General features: G+C 49.9%; 1 long non-coding RNA gene across 1 annotated transcript; it reads right to left on the reverse strand.

The window, feature by feature from the left end:
- Positions 1–12,596: 12,596 nt before the first annotated feature.
- Positions 12,597–20,791, reverse strand: LOC107315951. The gene is made up of 4 exons (XR_001556129.2): positions 19,949–20,791; positions 19,452–19,587; positions 15,920–16,052; positions 12,597–14,943 (listed from the first exon to the last, which is right to left on the reverse strand). It is a non-coding gene; the product is annotated as an uncharacterized LOC107315951 (long non-coding RNA).
- Between the last annotated feature and the right edge of the window lie 995 nt (positions 20,792–21,786).

Here is a 21,786-nt window from a genome sequence, read left to right on the forward strand (position 1 = left end):
GTTGGACGTCCAAAACCTGGATGGCACAGCCCGACTGACACACAAGTGTTTCTCCGGCACAGCTTTACCCGGCTCCCAGCCATGCCCGCTGGCTCAGTCCTTCAGTGTTTCCATGAATGCTTGCCTCTTGTGCCCAGATATTTTCTCCCTAGCAGCAAGCCAGCCCATTGCGCTGGGGCTGACATGGGCCAGCAATGTGCAGAGCCCAGCAGCTCGCCCTGCACTCACCCCATGCTTGAGACGTACTCCCCACCACACAGCCCAGCTCCTGGCCCGTTCTGTGTCCTAATGCTCCTGGCTCTTTCATGAAGCTCCTCTATTTTGCCTCCCTTCTGTGCTGCCTGTCCCTCTAAATTATACCCAATCATCCCCCCAGGGCGGGCTCCTGGTGCTAATACCCCGCAGATATTTGCAAGCTATCATCGTGTCTGCAGTGAGTCATCAATAGGCTAAGCCCTCGCACTTAGCTCCTTTAATCTTTCCTTGTAAATCTTTCTCTTTGCACCTCTGCTTGTTTTCACTGCTCTTCCTGAACGTCTTCCAATCCTGCGGTGGCTTTCAGGTCATGGGCCTAAAAATGACCCTGTTCCCTCTACTTGGACCATGGGCAGAGCTGCCAGGGGCTATGTCTGTGCTCCCAAATTATATTGGCACCTTTCCAGTGACCATCTACCACTCATGGCTGCACCCAATGGTGCTGACTCCAACACCACTTGAACCAACGTGGGCTGAAAACAAGATGATAAAATCCCCTTCTATTTATTCCCTTTGAAAAAATAGCCAACCTGCTCTCCGTTAGGCTCACAAGGCAGGAGGTAGCAACTCACACTGAAAGTGGATCGGGATTCTTTCCCCCACAGAAAGCCAAGACACTGCTGGGTATTTTGGGTTGGGAGCTGGAATGGAGCTGATGGGGCCCATCTGTTGCTTTTCCCTTTGCGGATCAGCTGTGTTTTCCTAAGCTGACCTTCATCTGCTATTTCAAACCCCAGGTCAGCGTTCCCATGGGCCCCATCCAGCTCCCACTGGGAACCAAACCGGGTGCTAAATATTTTGGTGTCATTTCACTATGTGCTCCTGCCTTTACTACCACCTACAGGCTTTAGGAATGAAGCAGCTTCTTCCCAGATCATTAACAGGGAGCTTAATTAAGAGCTGTCATAACACCAGGCATCACTGCTGGAAAATGGTGGCCCATTTTGCAGCAGGGTGACAGGGTCAAGCTGTTCTCATTTCCCCTATGAAAACACCCTTTCTCTATCACTGACTCCAGCACTCCTATCCTACCCTGTCCCTCAGCGTTTCCAAAGCCAAGCCCCACAAGGACCCCATTCCATGCCAATATTGAAGCACACACTCAGACCGTGAGCACATGAGCTCCGCCACCGCTCCCAGAGGACTTCAAAGGGTCGGGCCCACGTGCTTAAAGCAGAACAGGTGTTAAATAAGCTGCTGGATCAGGTCATCCGTCATCCGCCAGGCAGGGGGCACTGGATCTATCTGGCGATAATAAACTACTTTGCTACATTTGCACAGGCCCTTGCAACAGCCAATAAATCAGGCAAAACAGCTGCTGCTGAACTATGCGGAGACTTCGCCCTTCGATGCAAGTTTTCTGAAAAGCTCAGCCATGAGCCTGGGGCTGGGGGATGTGAGGCACAGCCTGAGAAGTGGAAGTGCGGATGGAAGAGCAGGTGGTGACAGGAGCTGGGCACCCATGTACCCAGCAGGCTGGGCTGAGCCCCACACTGCCCCTGAACAATGCTGAAGCACCTGGGGACATCGTGTTGCCCACCGCTCAAGGGCTCCTTGGGTCTGCCCAGAGTTTTAACCTGGGCTTTAAAACACCTGGGGATCTGATGAGTGAGGAGAGTTGATATGAGTTTGGGCAGAGGTCCTCAGCCTGGCTCCTTAATGGCCCTGCGACTTGATCCAGCTTCTTCCTTGCTTCTTTAGAGGATTCCTTTCCCATTCAACCAGCACTTTACTGAGCCCAGTTCCCCAGGAATAGGGTCTTTTGCTCTGAGCCCCCGAGGGCAGGCAGTTGGAGGCACAGCAAGGAACAGCTGCTGGAGGGATGGGAAAGCAAGGGTGAGGAATGCCTCAACAAAGAAAGGAGAAGAGGAGAAAGACTTGTTTGAGAAGAAGACCCAAATGAGACACAACCAACTCTACAAGCTCGTCTAAGCACACCATAGTGGTAAAGGGAAATGTCGCTCTTCATCAGCATTTTATTCATGATCCTAGAGGTCAATTTCATAGTACTATGGAATCGTTAAGGCTGGAAAAGACCACTGAGATCATTCATCCAATTGCCAACCCACCCCCACCATGCCCACTAACACCTGTCCCTAAATGCCACATCTCCACATTTCCTGAACACCCCCACAGATGGTGATAACACCACCCAACCACTCTTTTGGAGATTTTCCTAACATCCAACCTGAACCTCCCCTAGTGCAACTTAAGGCCATTACCATTTCTAATGCAGAGCAGATCACCTTGGCTAGGGTGATGCCAGCTCTCACCTTGCTCCCATATGCCCCAGATATTTCAAGCCAAAACAAACCTGGAATCCATAGTCTGGGGCTCTGCTGTCACCTGCCTAACTCCATGGGGGAAGTCAGCATAAGGCCCTTAGGTCTGAAGGACAATCTTCACTCCACAAGAGATCTCACAGCCAGTGTGTGAGATAAAGCCACCAGCAGAGAGAGAACATGCTGCACTACATCAATCTGTCAGGCAACAAGTGTGCTGTGTGGGCAGAGCTCGCCGCTTCCAACCTGGGTGAGCCTGACCAGCAGCTGGGAGGAGCCTATTGGTGTGCCATTTGAGCTCAAGTCAGCGCATCCTAGAAAGCTCCTTCAAACCACTGTCTTCTTTCCAGCTGCTTTTCTGCCTCCATCCTCCCTAAAAAGAAAACAACAGGCTCTGAATCACTCCTGTTCCTCCAACAGCTGCAAGGGGAGTTATGCTCCACTGCTCACCCATTTCTCCATGAGCATGGGTTAGTGCAAGGCTTTGCTTATGGAAGTCTTGAGGCTACAGCAGGGATGGAAACAGAGTGCTGCAGGGTTGGCTACAGAGCAAAGAAACCCTCAGCTGGGCAAGATGCAAAGCGTAGGACATGGACAGGCACTGGGGCAGGTTGATAACCAGGGCAAAGTAGTGGGAGCACCACTAATACCTGGGGCTGGAGTTTTCCATTTGTAGAGCTTCATAGATTCATAACATTGTTAGGGTTGGAGAAGACCACAGAGATCAACTAGTCCAACCACCAAGCCATCACCACCACAGCCACCAATCCATGTCCTAAGTGCCTTAGTTTCCCCTGCAGAAGGACCAGCAGTGACATGGGACTAGCAGAAGCAGAAGCCACATGGGATGGTTTTAAAAGAAAACCAAGCAGGAACAAAATTTGGAGAAGATAAAAGGTGATAAATGTCCATCTCTTCCCCAAACTTTTCCTCTTAGCCTCTCGCTGAACCCAATTACCTTATATAAAATGAATGTGCTGTGATACGACAGACTTTTCTCTTTGATTAAGGACTTCCCGGCCTCTTGCAGGTGATGCACACTATAACTCATGGTAAAGATGGCTGCATTTTATAACCAATGGGTTGTGTGGAGTTTAGGGCTCTCTTCCCCTTTCTCCCCCCCACTTCCCTGTCTCCTTGCTCTCCGGTTCAGACCGAACTGGGTTTAACTAGGCCTGAATAATTTAATAGAGTCATTATGCTCCTGTGTTTTTCCCTTACTGTCAACTGTAAAATCCATACAGTAGCTTCGGGAAATGGGGCTAATTTGAATTGATAATAGGAGACTCTGGAAAAAGTCATCTATTGCCGTGCAATGGTGGAGCAGATGCATGCTAAATCTTGTATAATGAAAGAATATGCTGGTGTCAATTATGTAAGAAAACGACTTTACAGTGGTTTGAGGCAATGGGTTAGCATTCTGCTTGATATTATCACATAAAGAAACACCCATCAAAACTTCTCATAAATATGGAACGGCGAGTAAGATTACATTATAAATTTGAATGTTATGAATGTGTATGAGAGAGACAGATCGATGCAGGAAACCCACCTCTCATAACTGGAAGTGAAGAAGAGCCATATTTCAACATTTACATTGCACTGGGAGGGTAGGATGGGATGGGGGCCAGAGTTCCCATAGTGCCCATAGCTGCTGTGACAGTGTTTGCCATGGAGAGCACCACTGGGTGGTTGTCCCGAGGAGTGGGAGTGTGATGCTTTGAGATGAGGTGGTTGGAAGGTAGCATTGGTGCTGCAGGTGGGTTTTGCTCTATGAAGACAGTCACCGGGGAAAGGTCTGTTTGCCCAGAGGGAGAGGTATCAGCTCAGGGCACAGCAGGAGGGGTGAGACAGAAAGGATTAGCAGAGTATCAGGGGGGATTTGCTTCCCAGCAGTTTCCCAGCACGTGCTGGAGGGAGGAGGTGCTGGGAGTGAGGGAATTCCAGGGCACGGATTCAACTAAATTCAGTTCCTCATAAAACGCTGCAGCACTTGGATGTGGAGGAAAAAAAGAAACCAGGAAACTCCAAATCCTCAGGCACCTCAGTAGCCACCCACACCTCCCATAGACACTCCAGGGCAGGTAGGAAGGGAAGCAGACCAGACTCCTTGCATGAAATCCTGCTGATGGCTGAGCCCTGTTGTTTGCCCTGCCTGGGCTCCAGCTGGCTGCCCACAGCCCCGGCCCATCATGCGCTGTCAGCACCATGCATCCGAGCTCTTGATGCAAATGGGAGGCAGGTGGGAGGCATCAATTCACAGCCATTCCCTTTTGCTGCCCCAGATGTTGCTGCCCTCCACAGCCGGGACAGCTGAGCGCATCCAACCCAGGGCCACCCGAGCTGCCACAGGCTTTTAGCATCAGCATGGAGAGACATCCATGTGTGACTACGCAGCTGTTAAGGTGCAAAGGGCCAGCTGTGGGGCTGGGGCCATCTGACCCCATCCTCAGCATTTGGGCTGTCCCATGCTGTTCCTCACTGGTTGCCCTTCTGCAGGTTATTGCCTACCTCGGAGCCAAAGGAGCAGAAGAGAGCACAGCCTGCACCACTGCCACTCTACAAAAGCACCTTCAGCAGCAGGCTCCGCTGCTCTAGTGTGGGTTCCTCTAGGAGATGTGGGGATAGCATTGTTGCAGCTGGATTCACCCAAACTTTCCCATACCATATGGTGCCTCAGCATCTCTCAGCATCCAAACCCACATCAGGCTGCAGGACACAGCAGCTCTTCAGCCAAGGAAAAACTGCTCTTTACTCCACTGGAAGCTGCACACCAGAGCATGGGGTGGGGTGAGTGGTCTGCATTGGGTCAGGCAAGACACAGAGAGCAGAGTAAGCCATGGGAACAGGTTGAATGAGGCCTGATTCCTCAGTGCCACATGTACCCTTTTCTTAAACACCTCCAGGGACTCCACCACCTCTCTAGGCAGCCTGTGCCAATGCCTCAACACTCCTTCTGTGAAGGAATTTTTCCCAATATCTAGCATAGTGCAGAAAGCTGAGAATCCAGTTACCCACTGGGGAGCTGGAGCACATCCCAGCAGAGAAGCTGGTACACCTGGCAGCAAAAGAGCCAGCACCTCCATTAACAGCAATACACGAGAGGTGCCCATCTTCAGCAATTCCCCAGTTCACATGGGGCACAAAACAGGGGTGGGGACAACTGCTTGGAATGCACCCCACACAGCAGCCCCTGCTTGGACTGAACCAGCTCTTCCTTACACAAGCAGTGACTTTGGATCACACCAAATCAATGCGGTGGCTGTTCCAACCTCTCTTTGCTCTGATGGTTGTGAACCTGCTGCTTAATTCCCAGCCTACATTTCTTCCCTTCTGCTTTAGCCTTGTTTGCTCCAGTGCCAATGTCCTCTTTTAGCTTCAGCGGCTCTTCCCTGCTGTTAACCCCGCTGACGTATTTATGGATGGCAATCAGATCCCCTCTCAGCGGGTGTCATGCTGGGCTAAACAAGCCGAGCTCATTCAGCCTCCTCTCTCCAGAAGTGGTAAGAACATTGCACACTGAGGCAGTGCAGCTGCTCTGCTTCCACAGTCTGGTGGGAGCACATCTGGGCCAGATTCATGTCATCCTAGTCCTATACCTCACCTGCTGCCATGGTCCTGCAAGGAGTCGGGTGGTTGCTGTCTCACCCATCCTCTCCAGGATGAAGATGCTCCTGTATGAGTCACCTTGAGCAAAAGGTACTTTCGGAAGCTTCTCTACAGCCATCCTAAAGCCTTGCTTGCTCCTGGACACCAAGGACTAATTGCCTAGTGTGGATTGCTAGGCAATGGCTTATGAAGATGCTCTGGCTGGCTGGATTCACAGCTGGCGTAAGCCATGCAACAATGGCTGGTTCTGCAGAACCAGCTGGTAAATCACATCTGGATCCCAAAGCAGCTGCTTAATCTGACTCCGAAGAAATCCACTGGCTGATGGTAGTCCTTCTCTAGTGCTCATCCTTTGGGTTCAGAATTCCACACCCATCATGTGGGTCACGATGGTGATGATGATCCATGATGATCCTCCTCCTGAGTTCTCCAGACCCCCAGCCTCCAGACCCTCAGCACAATTCCCTCTGGGTGCTCTTGGGCACAGCTGTTGTCTCTTGTGATAAGCAGTATGGTGTTGGTCAAGACATGACTTTGTCTTACTGTTGAAAATGTAAAATGTTTTCAAACCTTGAAATAAAAACAGACTTAATTAATTTGATCTGCAACGAGTGTTCCTTGAGGGTTTTCCTTTGCAGGTAGTTTAAAATCAGTGAAAGAAGAGGGGGAATAAGATGGACATTTCTAATTAAGTGTTGCACATCTGGAACTCTCAGACTTCCTTCTCCCCTCTGGATTTAGCATTTCACAGAGCTCTGATCTGCTCTTTGTTGTGCTTGATGTTATACAAGCTTTTAAAAATGGTAGCCCTGATGCCAGTCCAAATCCCACAGCTTTGGTTCTTACACAGCCAAATGCTTCTCACATATAAGCCTGGATTTACTCCTAGAAAGACGTTTCTTGCCATATCTTCATGCAGCATCCCTCCCCTGGTTTCCACTGAAGATCTTGCTCAGTTGCAGACCCACAGCATAACTCACAGATCTGTCAGCTGTGAAATAGAGATGGTAATTCCACTTTGCCTAAGCAAAATAGTTTTTCGTTAATTTTAGAGCCCTGCAGTGGGAGCACCTGGCCATCTGGGTTCCTTGCCACAGTTTGCCTCTTTTGCCTTGGTATTTGAGATGAGGAGGACACCATTTCCCCTGACATTTGGAAAGCTTTCACAGTGGTGTTTGATGGCACGGCTGGGAAGCGTTGGGCTGCTGGCTGCCCTGGGAGCCATGCCCACATGCCCTTCTTATGTACTGGGATATTTATAGCCATTGATGGCAGGGATTTGGCTGGGACGCTGCCGGGGAGGATAACAAGTTTCTCTTTAGGAGGAATGTTCCACCCCAACCCGAGGAGCAAAGAACAATAAAAGATGATTGATTTCCTCACAGCCGCCCCAGAGCACAGCCCCATACCTATGCCAAGAGGGTTGCCAGCAGCCCTGGCTCAGCTCACCCCGCATGGCCAACCCGAGATGGCAGTGCCACACGGCCCCATAACCCACCTTGGCTCCCCAGGTTGGGTATCTCACACCGCCTTCACCAGAGATGAGCTGGAAGAGGAGGAGCAGAGGGAGGGAGGGCTTATAAGACCGTTTCCCTGGGCCTTCAGGCACTTTCTATTTACATTCTTTGGAGTAAATTACCAAGCCTTAGAAATTTACAGGGAAATCGCTTTGATTCTTAAACTATATGAATGAAGCTGCAGATGGAGAGAGTAATGGCTTAAATTTATTAGCGTGCATAAAATTGTTGATGCTAATTTTCAGCTGTACACTAAGCAAGCAGTCGATGGGATTAAACCAGATCCCTTATTTAAACAAACTCACAAAATGTAATTTACATCTAGTTATTGTTCCCGACTCTTCTCAGACCCCTTCCCAAAGCTCCCCCTAATGTTGCCAGGTCTGCATTGCACCCACTCCCTCGGAAGAAATGCAGACGGCGTTGCTTCCACGCATAAAACTCTGCAGGCTTAGCGAAGATTCAGTCATTAGTTGCAGAACGCCTGACCTCACTGGAGTCCAAAGGGACTGTCAGGTTGAAAACTATTTGGATGGGAAGAATCTGGCCATCCTCAGCCCTAAACAGTCACACGGACTAATCCCATAAGTGAATCTGTGCTCCAGCCAGGAAACAGTGGCACGGGATAGGGAATAGGATGAGAAAGATGATCCAGGTTTCTGGCAGCCACGTGCAGAATCCTTATTCCCTGCCCTCTGGTGCCTCCCTATGAGAGGAGTCTGTGTTACAGAAATACTGGGCGTCGCTAGAGGGTGGGAAGGCTGCAGAGGATAACAGGGCTGGCAGAGTATGTGGAAACACAAGGATCCTGTGGCAGCTGCTAATCCTGCTCCCTCTAACTACTAGGGCCCTGCCAGCCAGACTCATGTGCCTCCATCCCATGCCTGCTCACAGCAGTGGGCATCCAGAAATGGCACCTTGGTGCAGGGAGGGAGGAGGAATAGGGCACCACAGCTGGAGATGGGAGGGCAGAGAGATGCTGGAGACACCTGCACTCACAAAAAAATAAAATAAAATAAAATAAAATAAAATAAAAATTTAAAAAAAAAATTAAAAATTAATAAATAAATAATAAAAAAAATAAAAGCTCCCTGTATTGGCACAGCTTACTCTGATGAGAAATGGCTGTGGTAGAACTAAGCCAAGGAAAGGGAGAGGTGACCAAATCAGTGATCACAGAATGACCTGGGTTGGAAGGGACCTCAAGGATCATGAAGCTCCAACCCCCCTGCCTGGCAGGGCCACCAAACTTCCACATTTACTAGATCAGGTTGCCCAGGACCCCATCTGACCTGGCCTTGAACACCAGGGATGCTCACTCCCTCAGGATGGGGCTGCACTCAGACTTGTGATCAGGTCAGAACTGTCCTCACATCCCCAGAAGCTTTTCCCCTGGTGCTGGGGCATGCAGTAATTCAGCTGGTTCTGTGAGCTGAACCATTTGGAATAACCATGGCTCCCCTGTGTCTCTGCAGCAAGACAGACACAGAGGGATGAAAGCAGGAGCAGAGGCTTGTCCTGCAGCTCATTCCCCTTCTTCTGAGCCATGCTGGAGCTCTGCAAGGACAAGAAGAGGACAAGAATGTACAAAGGGCATCTGCAACCTTCTCCATCCAAGGAACACATCTGCATTTGACTGAATCTTCTGTAACTCCTGGGGGGATTCCGCTAAGAATATCACTGCTTGGGACACCTAAAAGAGGCTGAGGGGCCAATACTGTCCTGCATGAAAAAGAACGACATGGGAGGTAAAGGCAGGTAGAAGGCATGGGAGCTGCTCTGATAGCTCCAGCGGAATCAGCCTCCAGGCTTGAGTAGCAATCAAACGGGAGACCCAAGGACAGAGATAGAAAGCCGCTGCAGCACCTCCCCTCCCAGCACACCGCCGAGGGTGATCAACCCCGTGTCACCTTACAAGCCACTTAATCCCTTCCGTCATGCTTCTCAAGGAAGGGGGTGTGCAGGCAGAGCCTTGGCTGCCACCAGCTGCCCCAAAGTCATGTGCTGAGTAGCTGCATATGACTTTGTGCGGGGGGACATGACTGACACCTCGACAGTCCCCACACCTGGGAATGGCCCCGGTCCTACAGCCCCAGCCCCAGCTGGCCCTTTGATCTCAGCAGGCCAGAAGCCAGTCCCCCTCCGCTGCAGCTTTGGAGAGGATCATTCTGATTTTGTCTGGGCATCTCACATCCTGGCAGGTGTCAGTCTTGGTTTCCAAGATGCCTCAGAGGGGAGGTGGGAAAAAAAGAGGACTGTGAAAATAAATCAAGTGTTGAAAACCCACGTCTGTGCCCACCCTTCCTCTCTCAGAGGAAGGGGCCTTGTTTGATCTCTAGAAGGACCTTCTGGAAATGCCACCAGCCTTCCTCAGAGCATCCACACACCTACTGCAGGAAATGTCACCCACAGTGATTCTAGATCTTACTGTAAACTGCCTTAAATACAAGGTCATGAACATAAATTCAAGGCAGGTCACCTTCCACCCACCCCAGTGACCCATACATTTTTTAACTCTCCTTTGAACCGCTTTAAGCAGCTCGCACCCACACACACTAAGGCAAGGAAGAGTCCAGCATTTTGGCTGTACACAGCACAAAGAATTTCTCTTCCCATCTTTAATCCTGCTGCTTCCACTTGGCAGCAGTTGCCGTATTGAAAGAAAGAGTGAATAATCATTCTTTAATTCTCAGCTCAATAGCACTCACCTCTGTCACCCAGCCTGTCTCTAGTCTTTCACTGCCTGAAGGATCTCAGCTCATGCTTGGTGTGGATACCACAGCATCCCTTTTTTGACCATCCATGTAGCCTTTTGCTCTTTCTCATCAAGTTCTACTAGGTTCCCTTTGAGAGGGGAGACGAGAACGGCACTCTTGGGTTGACTGTTCTGCTTTGCTCGCAGCAGGTGGGACATCCAGAGGGCTGTGTGTCATCCTTGGCATCACACTGCAACAGAGATAAGTGCTATGAAAAATCTGACCTTGGGAGGCAAATTGAAGGAATTGCATTTATTTTGCCCAAAAAAAGAAAGGACCAGAAGGTAGCGAGAAAAATATTTCAGTGTATAAGGCTTTTATACAAGGACACAGATGGATTGCTCTCTGTATTCAGTGGAGGAATAGGACAAGGAGAGTGAGGCTCCATTTGCAGCAGAGATGATTTAAGTTGGATGTTAGGAAGCTCCTTTAGCTCTAAGCACACACAAACCCAGGAGCAAGCTGTCAGGAAAGGATGGAGCCTCTTTCACTGGCAATATTATTTACAAGCAGTTGGGCACCCATCTGTTGGGAGGGTTTGAGGAGAGCTGCCTTGCAAGACTTTCTATCAGGGTCCCTCCAGCCTCAGATTTCTCCCTCCATGTTCCCTCTGTCGAACCATTCGGCTCGGACAGACCGTGCCATCCGGGGGCTGGAGTCACTCTGCCAAAGGGCCTGAGGGAATGAGCAGCACTAAGAGGAAATCTGTGCAAATCTATTATCTGGAGTCTCTGCCGAAGGCAGGGAGGGTCTCAGTATCAGGCACATCCCCGGTGGGAACTGCCTTCTCACCTCCCTCTGCTCCCCCAAAATGTCACTGCTCTAATTACAGAGGAAATCGCAAAGGAAAACTCGCCAGGGGCAATGTGAATTTTGTTCTTGCAGCCCTACTGCCTTTTCTCTCTCACTTTTTTATGGGACTTCTTGGGAGCCCACAGACCAAAAGCCATTGCTGACGTTTTGTGGGCTCATACCCTTGCCAGCATTATAGTATCTGGGGTCAAGCTGATAATCATGGAATCATTAAGACTGGAAAAGATAACAAAGACCATCAGTCCAACCCTAACCCATCCCCCACCATGCCCATTAACCATAGCCCTGTGTGCCATATCTCCACAGTTCTTGGACATCATTGAGGACGCAGCCTCCCCACCTGCATCTCAGCTGTTTGTGCAGCCACTCCTCAGCTGCCCCAGAGAAGATGGGGCAGACAAACTGAACCTCTTGCCATCCAGTGGATATTATTTCTAATAGGGATGGTGCCAGCTCTACCAGGATCTGCCGGTGCCCTGCTCCTTCTCCAGGTTTATTGGCATGGCCATTGCTGCATAGTCATTGCAGAGTGCTCCCTCTTCCTTCTCTCCTTGCTTATTCAAGGCATAGCCACAAAGCAACCCATCTTTTTGCACTTGTAAACGCATTTTACAGAGTTGTAAATGTTCTTATTGATTCTTCAGCCTTATTATCCTCTCTGCTCAGCTAAGAATTAACTTCCATTTAAGGATAAATTATTAATCAGCCTTCCCCAGGTCTATTTCATAATCATTTCTACCATCCTCGCTGTCACATAAGAAGGATTTGCATATTTATTCAGCCACTTTTCCCCAGAACAGTATGCGGGAGCCCATGTTTACCTGCAGTCTCTTAAATCACTTTCCCTACCTTATAAAAGCATTGCTTTCAGAGAGAGCAGGCCCAGCACAGTGCAGTCCATGTCCTTCTGATTCATTTACTTTGTCGCATGTTTTTTGCAGGCTAATCCTTTTCTTTTTCACTTCTCTGCTTTTTCATTGCTTATTTATGACACCCTGTAGGGTAAAACTGTGTGGTTTGTTCAACAACCCATAACAAAAATACACAAGCTTCCAGCCTTGTACTGACTGTCTCCAGTCCCCAGCCCAGCTTGCACAGGAGAACATGTTGAGCTGCTATTTTGGCTTTGGGCACTGTCTTCCCCAGACGGTCAGAGATGAGCAGACTGTGTGTCCTACTCAATGCACAGATGTGTTTCTGGGGTACAAGGTTGAAGCAGTTTGGGAATGATGGGGAGAGAAAGGAGTGGAAGCACAAAGCACAATGAAGTTAATAGCACCCACGTAGAAAGGGCCACAGTAAGTGGAAGGGAGCTGAGCAACATCGAAGAGGGGTGTCCTAAGCAGCATGAAGGAGGCCACACTCCGTGAGCAAAACTCCAAGTGCATGGATAAATGGGCAGTGAGAAGAAGGTTCACACCTAATGCTGCCGTCCTCCTTGCACCACCTCCATCATGGCTCCCACAGGGCTTCCATGCAACAAGCAACTGCACAGGCCAATTCCTTCCAGCAGATGGTAGCAGGATCATATGTGGGTATCCATACTGGGACCCCCAACCAGACGCTGCATCATCATCTCATGGCAAAGCCAATACCCAGGGATAACGGCCACCAAAAGAGCAGCACCCTGGGGGACCACAGCCCTCCCTTGGTGTTCAAGCCATGGACAGCATGTGCTCAACAAAGGACTCATCAGTCCTGCAGGGAATTCATATACAAAATGGCCAGGGGTTGTACTTGGTCATGGCTATGGCCAGTTGGGTGCGTTGGCCAAAATGGCACCTTTGGCACAAACCAAGATGGCAGCCATAGCAACAGACAAACTAGCAGCCAAGGTGCAAGTCAAGCTGGCCACCATGGTACTTGGCAGGAACTGATACCCTCATACCCTATTCTCTCTAAAGTTAACAGAGTTACAACCTCATCCCTCCCAAAACCCCGCAGGCCCATCTCACCTCATCATGTCCCTCCTTGGTTCTCCTGTCTCCTGCGTATACCCCCAGCTCTTGCCACAAGGGCACTGCAGAGAAATTTCCGTGTCATTTTTTTATCCCCCTCTCTCTCTATGAGAGAAGATTTAGCTCCTGTGATTGCAGAGAAAGCTGGAAAATATGATGTGAGCACAACGGGAAGAGGCTGATCAATAGAAATCAAACGCAGCCATTAAACAAGCAGCTGAACAGAAGGAGCCGGGTGGCTGAGCTGAGCACGTGCTCGTTTCACAAGCAGAGACAAAAGCAATCCTTCTTGGAGCTTATGCAAGGTGAGAGTCAGGCAAGCAGATCCACCAGGAGAGTGGATGGAAGGAAAGGCAGGGAGCTGCTAAAAGAAGCAGCTGTGAGATGAGCAAAAAGTGAAGACCAGTAAAATCCTGCTGTGTACATTAATAAGCAACATTGGATTGGATGTAATTGCTTGGTAAACCTCTTAATAGATATGCATAGAGGATGGTAGGTCAACAGTAAACCATCACCTGCATCAGCTTTGCGTTGCTGGGAATAGCTAGGTATGTGCACTAAAATATATGTTTATGTGTATACATACATATGTAGAGGATGAGGATCACAGAATCACAGCATCATTAAGGTTGGAAGACCACTCAAGATCATCAAATCCAACCACCAGCGTGTGCCTCTCTAGAACATGTCACTCAGTACTTTATCTACCTTTGTCTTTAGTACCTCCAGGAACTGTGACCCCATCACCTCCCTAGGCAGCCTGTGACAATGCCTCACCACTTCTCCAGAAAAGAAATTTCTCCTAATATCTCTGATTCTTTCTTCTCCTTAACAACTCTTAAAGCCTTCAGATAGTTTCCAAAGATTGTGACAGAAGGGACCTGACATCCTGACAGGATTTAGGAATATACATACATGGGAAAAGAAGGTCCCGCTCCCATTAACATACCTGCTTTATGAGACCCCAGCTTGGATCCTGATGGTGGGATTTGCACACGTTGGGTGCTGGAGGACTGAGAGAGTGAGGCACTGAGGGAGCTGTGTGTGACACTTGCAGATCTGCACCATGAGCTCCATCCCACCATAGGCTCAGGCTCTTCTCCAAACCAGCTCCCAGCCTGTCTCAACATGAGATTAAAGCCTTGCTCAGGAGCAGGAAGGTAGAAAAGCAGCAGATGGAACCAATCAATTTGCCACCCAAAAAGTGATCAATTTGTGGAGACTCCTCTCCATCCAAAGGCAGAGTGTGAACACGCAGGAAAGATCAGTGGGCAGCCCATCATAAACCCTGAATGTATTTCCAGCCATAAAATGCTTGACATGCCTTCAGAGAGGCTGTTGAAATCCTTGATTTGCAGCTGGCACTCATTTTCCACCACAGGTAGTAAAAAGACTCTGCCGTAGTGGGGTCCATTGCCATCCCCCAGCCCTGCAGCCGTACCATTGGGACCCACTCACCTCCTCCCACTTCCTTCCCAGGGCTCTCCTTTCCTTTCAAACGTGGATCCGGACCCAGGACTGAGATATAACAAGCAGGGGCAGCAATTTCAGGAAGTGGTCGGGCCCTGTAAATCCTGGCAGGGGCTTCCTCTGTCAGAGGAGCCATCCGGGGCACGGGACATGTGCGGGCTGAAGTCACGGCTGTTAGGAAAGTATTTGTTCTTCAGGCCCCCGTGGGCAAACTGGGCTGTGGTAACATCCCTCGAGCCAGGATCTGGTTGCAGCAATAAAGTTGGGCGGGTTGGGTTCCTGGCTGGGCAGGAAGGAGTCATTGATCAATGCCACCCGTCCTTCCCACTTTCCTCCCACCGCAGGGTGGATGTAAGGGATACCAGGAGGAGTGGGAAGGAAAGCTAGAACAGGAGGGAGCAGAGGGTGGCACAACCAGGGCAAGGACATGGGTAGGTTAAGCACCAACTGAGCCAGGAACAGGACATCCCAATGGTCTCACATCCCCCAGGAGCCCAGGCTGCAGCAGGTCTGTGCCACATAATGCCACAGCAAACAGAGCTGGACACTGATGGGAGTGCTCTGCCATGCTGTGTCTGCTGGATGCGCGCACCCAATGCACCAGCACCATGCCTGTAAGCACAGTTGAAGTGGAGCTAGGAGAAATTCAGAGGCAGTTCTTCATCATATAGGGCTGGAGAAATAAAAGGGGGCTCCAGTCCAGGGAAGAAATAAAGGTAATTCTGTGGAAAGCTAACTCTTCAGCTGAGACCATTGGTGGATACACTTGTGCTCCCAGTGGGGAAGGCTTTGACATGTGGCCTGGGACGTAGCTCCTCTGATGGCTATTAAAGCTTCGTCATTTTGATCCCAACCAGATAATACGACTATAATGAGATTGATATTACTAATACAGCTAACCATTGTGGTAATACTAATAAAACAATATTGTGCTCCTCCAACCAAAGAGCTCAGCGCTTTTTAAGGAGTTTCGGTCTCATGGCATCCATCCCACTTCAGGAAAGCTTATTTAGACAGCAGCAAAGCCTCCTCACCAGCTTTGTGCAGCACAGCCTCCTACAAGGTGGAACACAGCAGCTATTTGTGAGCAAGCAATAACCATCCACAGCAATCTGAGCTAGGCAATGAATGCAGATACCACATGTAGGGCAATTGTAGGGGTTATAGGGAAGATAATGTGCCAGGACTCTCTGCTAGGCATTTAGAAGAAGTGTTTGGGGATATTTTTGCAGAGCTCAGATCCATCACCAAGAACTCACCAGCACACAGCTCCTGCAGGCTCCAAGGAACACAGTAGTAGTTAGCAGCACTGGTGTGAGTGGGTCCGAGGGGTCACGCTGGGAAGTGGCACATGTCAGAAACATCATTTCAGCTGCATTTCATTGCCTTGTCCTTCAAATGAAAAATTTCAGAAGGAAATGAAGCTGATGTGTTGTTTCACTGTGATTTGAATTTTCTTGCTTGCTGTTTTTTAAAGCAGCCTCAGCTCCTCATCTTCTTCCAGTGCATTATCCACAGCTCAAAACTACCATTCCTCAGTTTTGTGGCACATGGTAGGTACTCAGTGTCCCCTTTACTCAAAACTACGCACAACATCAAAATGAAAATATAATGGCTTTCAGCATGATGGGGAGAGGAAGGCTGAGGGATCCTGTCCTACCTCTGCCTCCCCCCTGCCTGGGCAAGAACAGGAGCTCGCCTGGCAGCATGGATACAGATTTCCAGTGGGCAAGCGACTGCCACCACACGTCAGGAATTATTTGCTCAGTGAGAGATGAGAACCTCCAGCACTGACATCAGGGGACAGGCAGAGGAGAGTGTGAAAAAGCTCATGCTGGGCAGGAGGACTACATAGTCGGGTGAGACCCTGGGCTGGGGGAACACCCATGGCTCTGTGCTGGGGACAGCTGAGTTCATAAGTGGCTCAGAGGGCCACCTGATGCTGTGCTGAATGCCTTCAACAAAACCCACTCCATTTGGGTTAACTGTTGAAGAGCTGTTAGCACAAAGCCAAGTCTCTGCATGTCCTGTGCAACCAACTGAACGTGCTCAGGATCATGAAATGTCAACCAGGCTCATCTGCTGTGCTGGCCACCCCACAGCCTTCCTCTGAGCTAACCATGGAACAGCGGGACAGGCTGCATGATGCTGACCCCCAGACACCCCATCTCAAGCTTACCAAGATGAAAATATTTCCAATTCTTTAAAACATCTTTCCAGTGTGAATTCAGTACTGATTAAAAAAAAAACACTGGACAGCAACATGTTTTGTTTATCCATGGAGCTATAGATTCTACAACAGCACTAACACCCTGTTATTTGAAAAGCCAGTTATGCAGTGATCAGTTCCCATGTAGTTCCCAAGCAGAAGCCAGTTGCAATCCACTCTGCATGTATGCACGCACAGCACTCTGTCTTATCCCAGCACACCAAATTGTCACCAGCTCTCAAGGTCCTTCCCTGACCGCTCTGGCTCAGCAGTTTCCCAGGGCCAGGATACCAGCTGCAAATTACTTTCAAGGGCTGGACTCCCACCAAGCACAGCCCAAAGCCTGGCATCACTATATGTCCTACAGGATCACAGGTGTATTTTTGCTTCCCATACAGACAACCACTTCAAGGCCTAATCCCCTTCAAGGATGCACTTTACAGGCAATGATCCTTTGGGTAATAACCCCTCCCTGGGATCTATCCTCTCCTTTAAGATCTGGATGCTCTCCAGAGCCCTTTCAATGTATCTCATCCCCTTCTGCCCTCTCATCATCACAGCATTTTTGCCATCTGCTCGTATTTATTGCCTTTGGGAATAACTTCCTTTCTATTTTTAGATTCCAGGGGCAAAAACATGGTCAGGCAGAGGTGGGTGGGGATTAGAGCTTCTTGAACCTCCACCTCACAACAATACTCAAAGCATGGAAGAAAAACCCCAACACAACACAACCCTAAAACAGACAGATAGGCACCAGAAATTCCACAGAGGCAGCGTGATATTGGCACCACACATGCAGTCAACCCCCTCGCTGAAGCCCCACTCTGCCCCTCTGCACGTGGTCCTCACAGCCTGCCCATGTCTCCTTGCCTCTATTTATACTAAAGCCCTTGCAGAATAAAACATCCATGTAAAATCCAATTTCCTCTGAATCTCTCTCGGAGACGAGGCCCCGAGATTGAGTAGATAACCTCTGCAGTAATTGCCTGAACCACTCCTGTTTGCTGGAAAGGTGAGATCCATTTTTCAATTATCTATCTGCAGTGACAGCAGCGAGCAACGGAGCTAAGAGGAAGGAGAGAGAGAGGGAGAGGGAGAGGAAATCCAGCCAACAAGAGCCGTCTGTGTCAATCCTGGCAAACGGGAGGTACGATAGATGTGGTCACAGTTCCTGCCATCAATATCCTCTAATATAAATGTCAGCGATGCCATTTTACCCACAGTCATTTCCCACAATGCTGATTACATTATCGTATAATAGAGGGGCGCCAGCCGCACCGCTTTCTCTCCTAACCCTCCTCGCGGTAATGTGTCAATAGCCTGCCTCCATGAAACAAGTCAATTTTCTGCAGGCTTGGCAGCGGAATAAATCTGCCGACTATCTAGAGAGCTGGAGATATTTATACACACCGCGTCCTCTCGCTCTCTTTCGCCCTCCCCCTCCCCGCGCGTGCAAGCATAGATGTGTGTCCTCAGCAGAATTGAGTGATTTTCAGCCCAGACTCAATAAGAAGAGAATTTAGGGCAGTCCTACAGCTTGGCTTCCAGTAACAGCCCTACACGTTTATTTTCTTTAGCTTAACAGGAAAGAGAGAATTATGTTTAGATTTATATGACAAGGGCAGTTCTACCAAAACGCTGCGATAAGCACCACGAAAGGGGGAGGAAGGTGGCAAAACCCAGGCAGGCCAGTGGCAGAGAGGGATTGCAACACCTCGCAGGTCACAGCAGGGTTCCTCTGGGAGCTGGAAAAGCAGCTCTTATTTTAACCGACAGCTCTGCTTTTAGTGCATGTCCAAACTGCATGGCAGTGGAAGGAGGAGGGAGGCATGGGCTGCTCCATCCATGCTGATGGATGAGGGTGGAGGTGTCTGGCTCTGCTCCCTTGGCTCCTGCAGGCAGAGTGCTCAGTGGGGCAACACGCTCTGCCCACCTTGGGATACTCATTCTCCTTGGCCTGTCCCCAGAAGACAACTACTGCAACTACTTCTTGCCATGCCTGGCAAGACCAAGAGCAAATAGATATTTGTCTTCAGATTCACAGGCTCCATTTTGGTTTGTTTTGTCTTTGTTAAAGACCTGCAAATGTTCCATCTGTTTTCATCAGAGTTTTGTGCAAGAGGCAAATAAGGCTTGGATCATTGCTTTTGGCTGGATGGCTCCACCCCCCTGCTCCAGAGCACAGCAGTTTCTGGGCAGGGAGCTGGCACATCCTCCACCATCAAAGTTCACTACCTCCTACCGAGTGATGGAGAAATCTCCATCCTGGAAGACACCAAAGATGAAGAGTACTCAGCAAAACCCATGGCCCTGCCACACCAACTCCTGCTCTCTAACCTGGTTCAGCCCTGTCTGACCATCCTGCAAGTTCTCAGCCCCTGCCAGTGAGGGAAGGCCATGCCAGAGGTAGCTCAGAATAAACTGTCACCACAGTCTCAAATGCAAGGAACCTTCAATTCCAATTCTTCCTCCATGCTACCTTTGTCCGAGAGATTTCTATTGATCCTGAACTGGGAAAGGCCCTACCCACATGTGGAAGGGAGAGATTTGCAAGGAAAAGAACCAGGGTGAAAGGAACTCACAGCTGCCTCATCCAAGAGCCGTCAGGAGCCTTCCTCTTGACACCATTAACCTTCAGACAAGCCCAGGATTTGGAGACATGCCTTCAACCACAGCCTTCCTAGAGTCAGAGGGATGAGGTCTCCTCCACTGCCAAGCCTGGAGACAAACCACAAAGAAGCGCACTTAGAAACCTTCCTCCAGAATGAGGAAGTGGGAACTGACTCCAGAGCTCCGATTCAGATCTTTGCCTGCATATGTGGTGTGTCATTAAGGGAGAAAAGCTGGCAGCCAGCTCCAGTCACTTACTACTGCACTGGCAGGCAAGACAAATGCAGAGCATAAGATAAATGAGCCACTTCCAAGAGCGAGAAAGTCAATACTATAGAGACCTTCAAACTGGAGGCTGGGGAACAGCTTGCAGTTCAGTTTGCTGGTACAGACAGAAAGACAGCATGTTGTGAGCCCTTTGGAATGGTACATCCAACAAGATACAGGGTAGGCTTGGGCTGACACTCACCAGGAGGGACAGCTTGTGCACTGTCTGTGTTATGGGGGTTCCTGAAGGCAGTCAGAACCTTGTTAAGCACTGGAGTGTACCAGAAAAAGGGCTCAGTCCAGGCACAGAACAGCTTCCAGTGGGACCACGAAGAGAGAGGAAAAAGAGAATGGCCCCAAAAACCCAAAGGATGGCACCACTCACTGCTGCAGCACAGGGATGGGATTGAACATGGCTCTGAGCTCACGCACATGCTCTGTTCAAGAGTTGAATGAAATGCAAACTGAGTCACCCGAGGAAAGAAAGGAGACACTGCCCTCCTTTTTTCAATTATATCCAGGTCCAAGGTCAGCGACCCTTTCCCTGCTGCACTGCGGTATCTTGTCACACAAAACCCAGAGAGAAAGGGAATGTGATAAAGATGAAAGTGATGTGGCAGGCTCGTATGTGAAAACAATCACCCTTCAATTAAGTGTGATTGATTTCCCAAATCAGAGATGCATCCGGCTTCCAACAAATAGATATCAGCAAGGGGCAGATGTTGGGGAATTCAGCATACATACATCAGGGATGGCAAAGGAGCATAAAGCTTTGGGGCAGACTGGGTGCTCCCACTCTGGTCACCAGAACTGCCCTAGCACCCATCATCAGCACTGCTTTAACCATGAAAGGGGAACTTATTGCTCTCCTGGTACTTTACCCCTCAACGCTGATAGGAGCACCCACCACTGTAGCATATGGTCACAACATTCTCCCCAGCACCATGCATTCCTCAGCAATGGGCAAGGGCAGAACTGACAGCACCAGGGAAGCACTGAGATAAGAGAAGGCAGCACTGCAAGTCTTTCACAGCTTGTGGCAGGAAAGGAGCTCCCATAGCTCAGCCTGGGCTGCTGTCCCATCTTCTCTCCCCTCATCATATTCAACCTAAACCTCCCCCCCCCCCCCCCCGTCCCCCCCATCTCTTCCAGGCCCTTAGAAGGAAGAATTTCAGGTGAAAGTCTGCACTCGATTCTCCCCCCCTCCCCACAGAGAGAGGGGAAGGCTCTGAATAGAGATCCCCTCATGTTTGCAGCAGTCATTTCCACATTAATGGCAGCATATGTTTGCATCGATTCCCACCTGCAGGGCTACGTGTGTGTGCCTGCACGGCCGGCAGCCCCATGTGTGGATGCACCAGGTGCTCTCTGTCAGGCAGCACAAAAAGAAGCATCAACACTCAGCGCCAGGGGAGCACACAGGCAGGCAGCCCCCCCTTCCCTCTCTCCTAACCCCCTCCCCCCCAGCCTTGCATTTCCATTCAGCATCCCATCCATGATAGCACTCTCATGTGAGCGCATGAGATCTCCACCCCCTCTTCTTTGCCCAAATCCCATTCACCCTGACTGCAGGCTCTTCACTGTCCTTGCTCACCAAGGGTTCAAATAGTCCTTGTGGATAGAGATTGCAGAGAGTCCTGCTGGAGCATCCTCTGGAGGCAGTTCTCACCCCCCCCACCCATGCAAAGCCCTGCCATATTCCAAATCAGCAGCAAGGTCACCTGTTCAATCCCCATCCCCAGCTCACAGTTAGCTGCAGCCTGCTGACTCCTTTCACACCTTCTCCCCATACTGAGAAGCCACAGAGTTAGCCCCCAGATGTGTAATCCCAAATGACATCCCCCTGCTTCCTGAAGGATGAGAGAGCCCAGCACCCATCCCTGTGCTCAGCACTCACCCACTCAGCACTGGGCATCCTCCTCCTGCCTCTGCCCTCCCTGCACAGTGGGAAAACTAAAGCTCTGGCATGAGCAAGGACCAGCAGTTGCTGCATATCTCAGTGCCCCAAGCCCAGACACCCCTGCAACAACAACAGACACT

This window comes from Coturnix japonica, chromosome 6, assembly GCF_001577835.2.
Source record: "Coturnix japonica isolate 7356 chromosome 6, Coturnix japonica 2.1, whole genome shotgun sequence".
NCBI classification, from domain to species: Eukaryota; Metazoa; Chordata; class Aves; order Galliformes; family Phasianidae; genus Coturnix; species Coturnix japonica.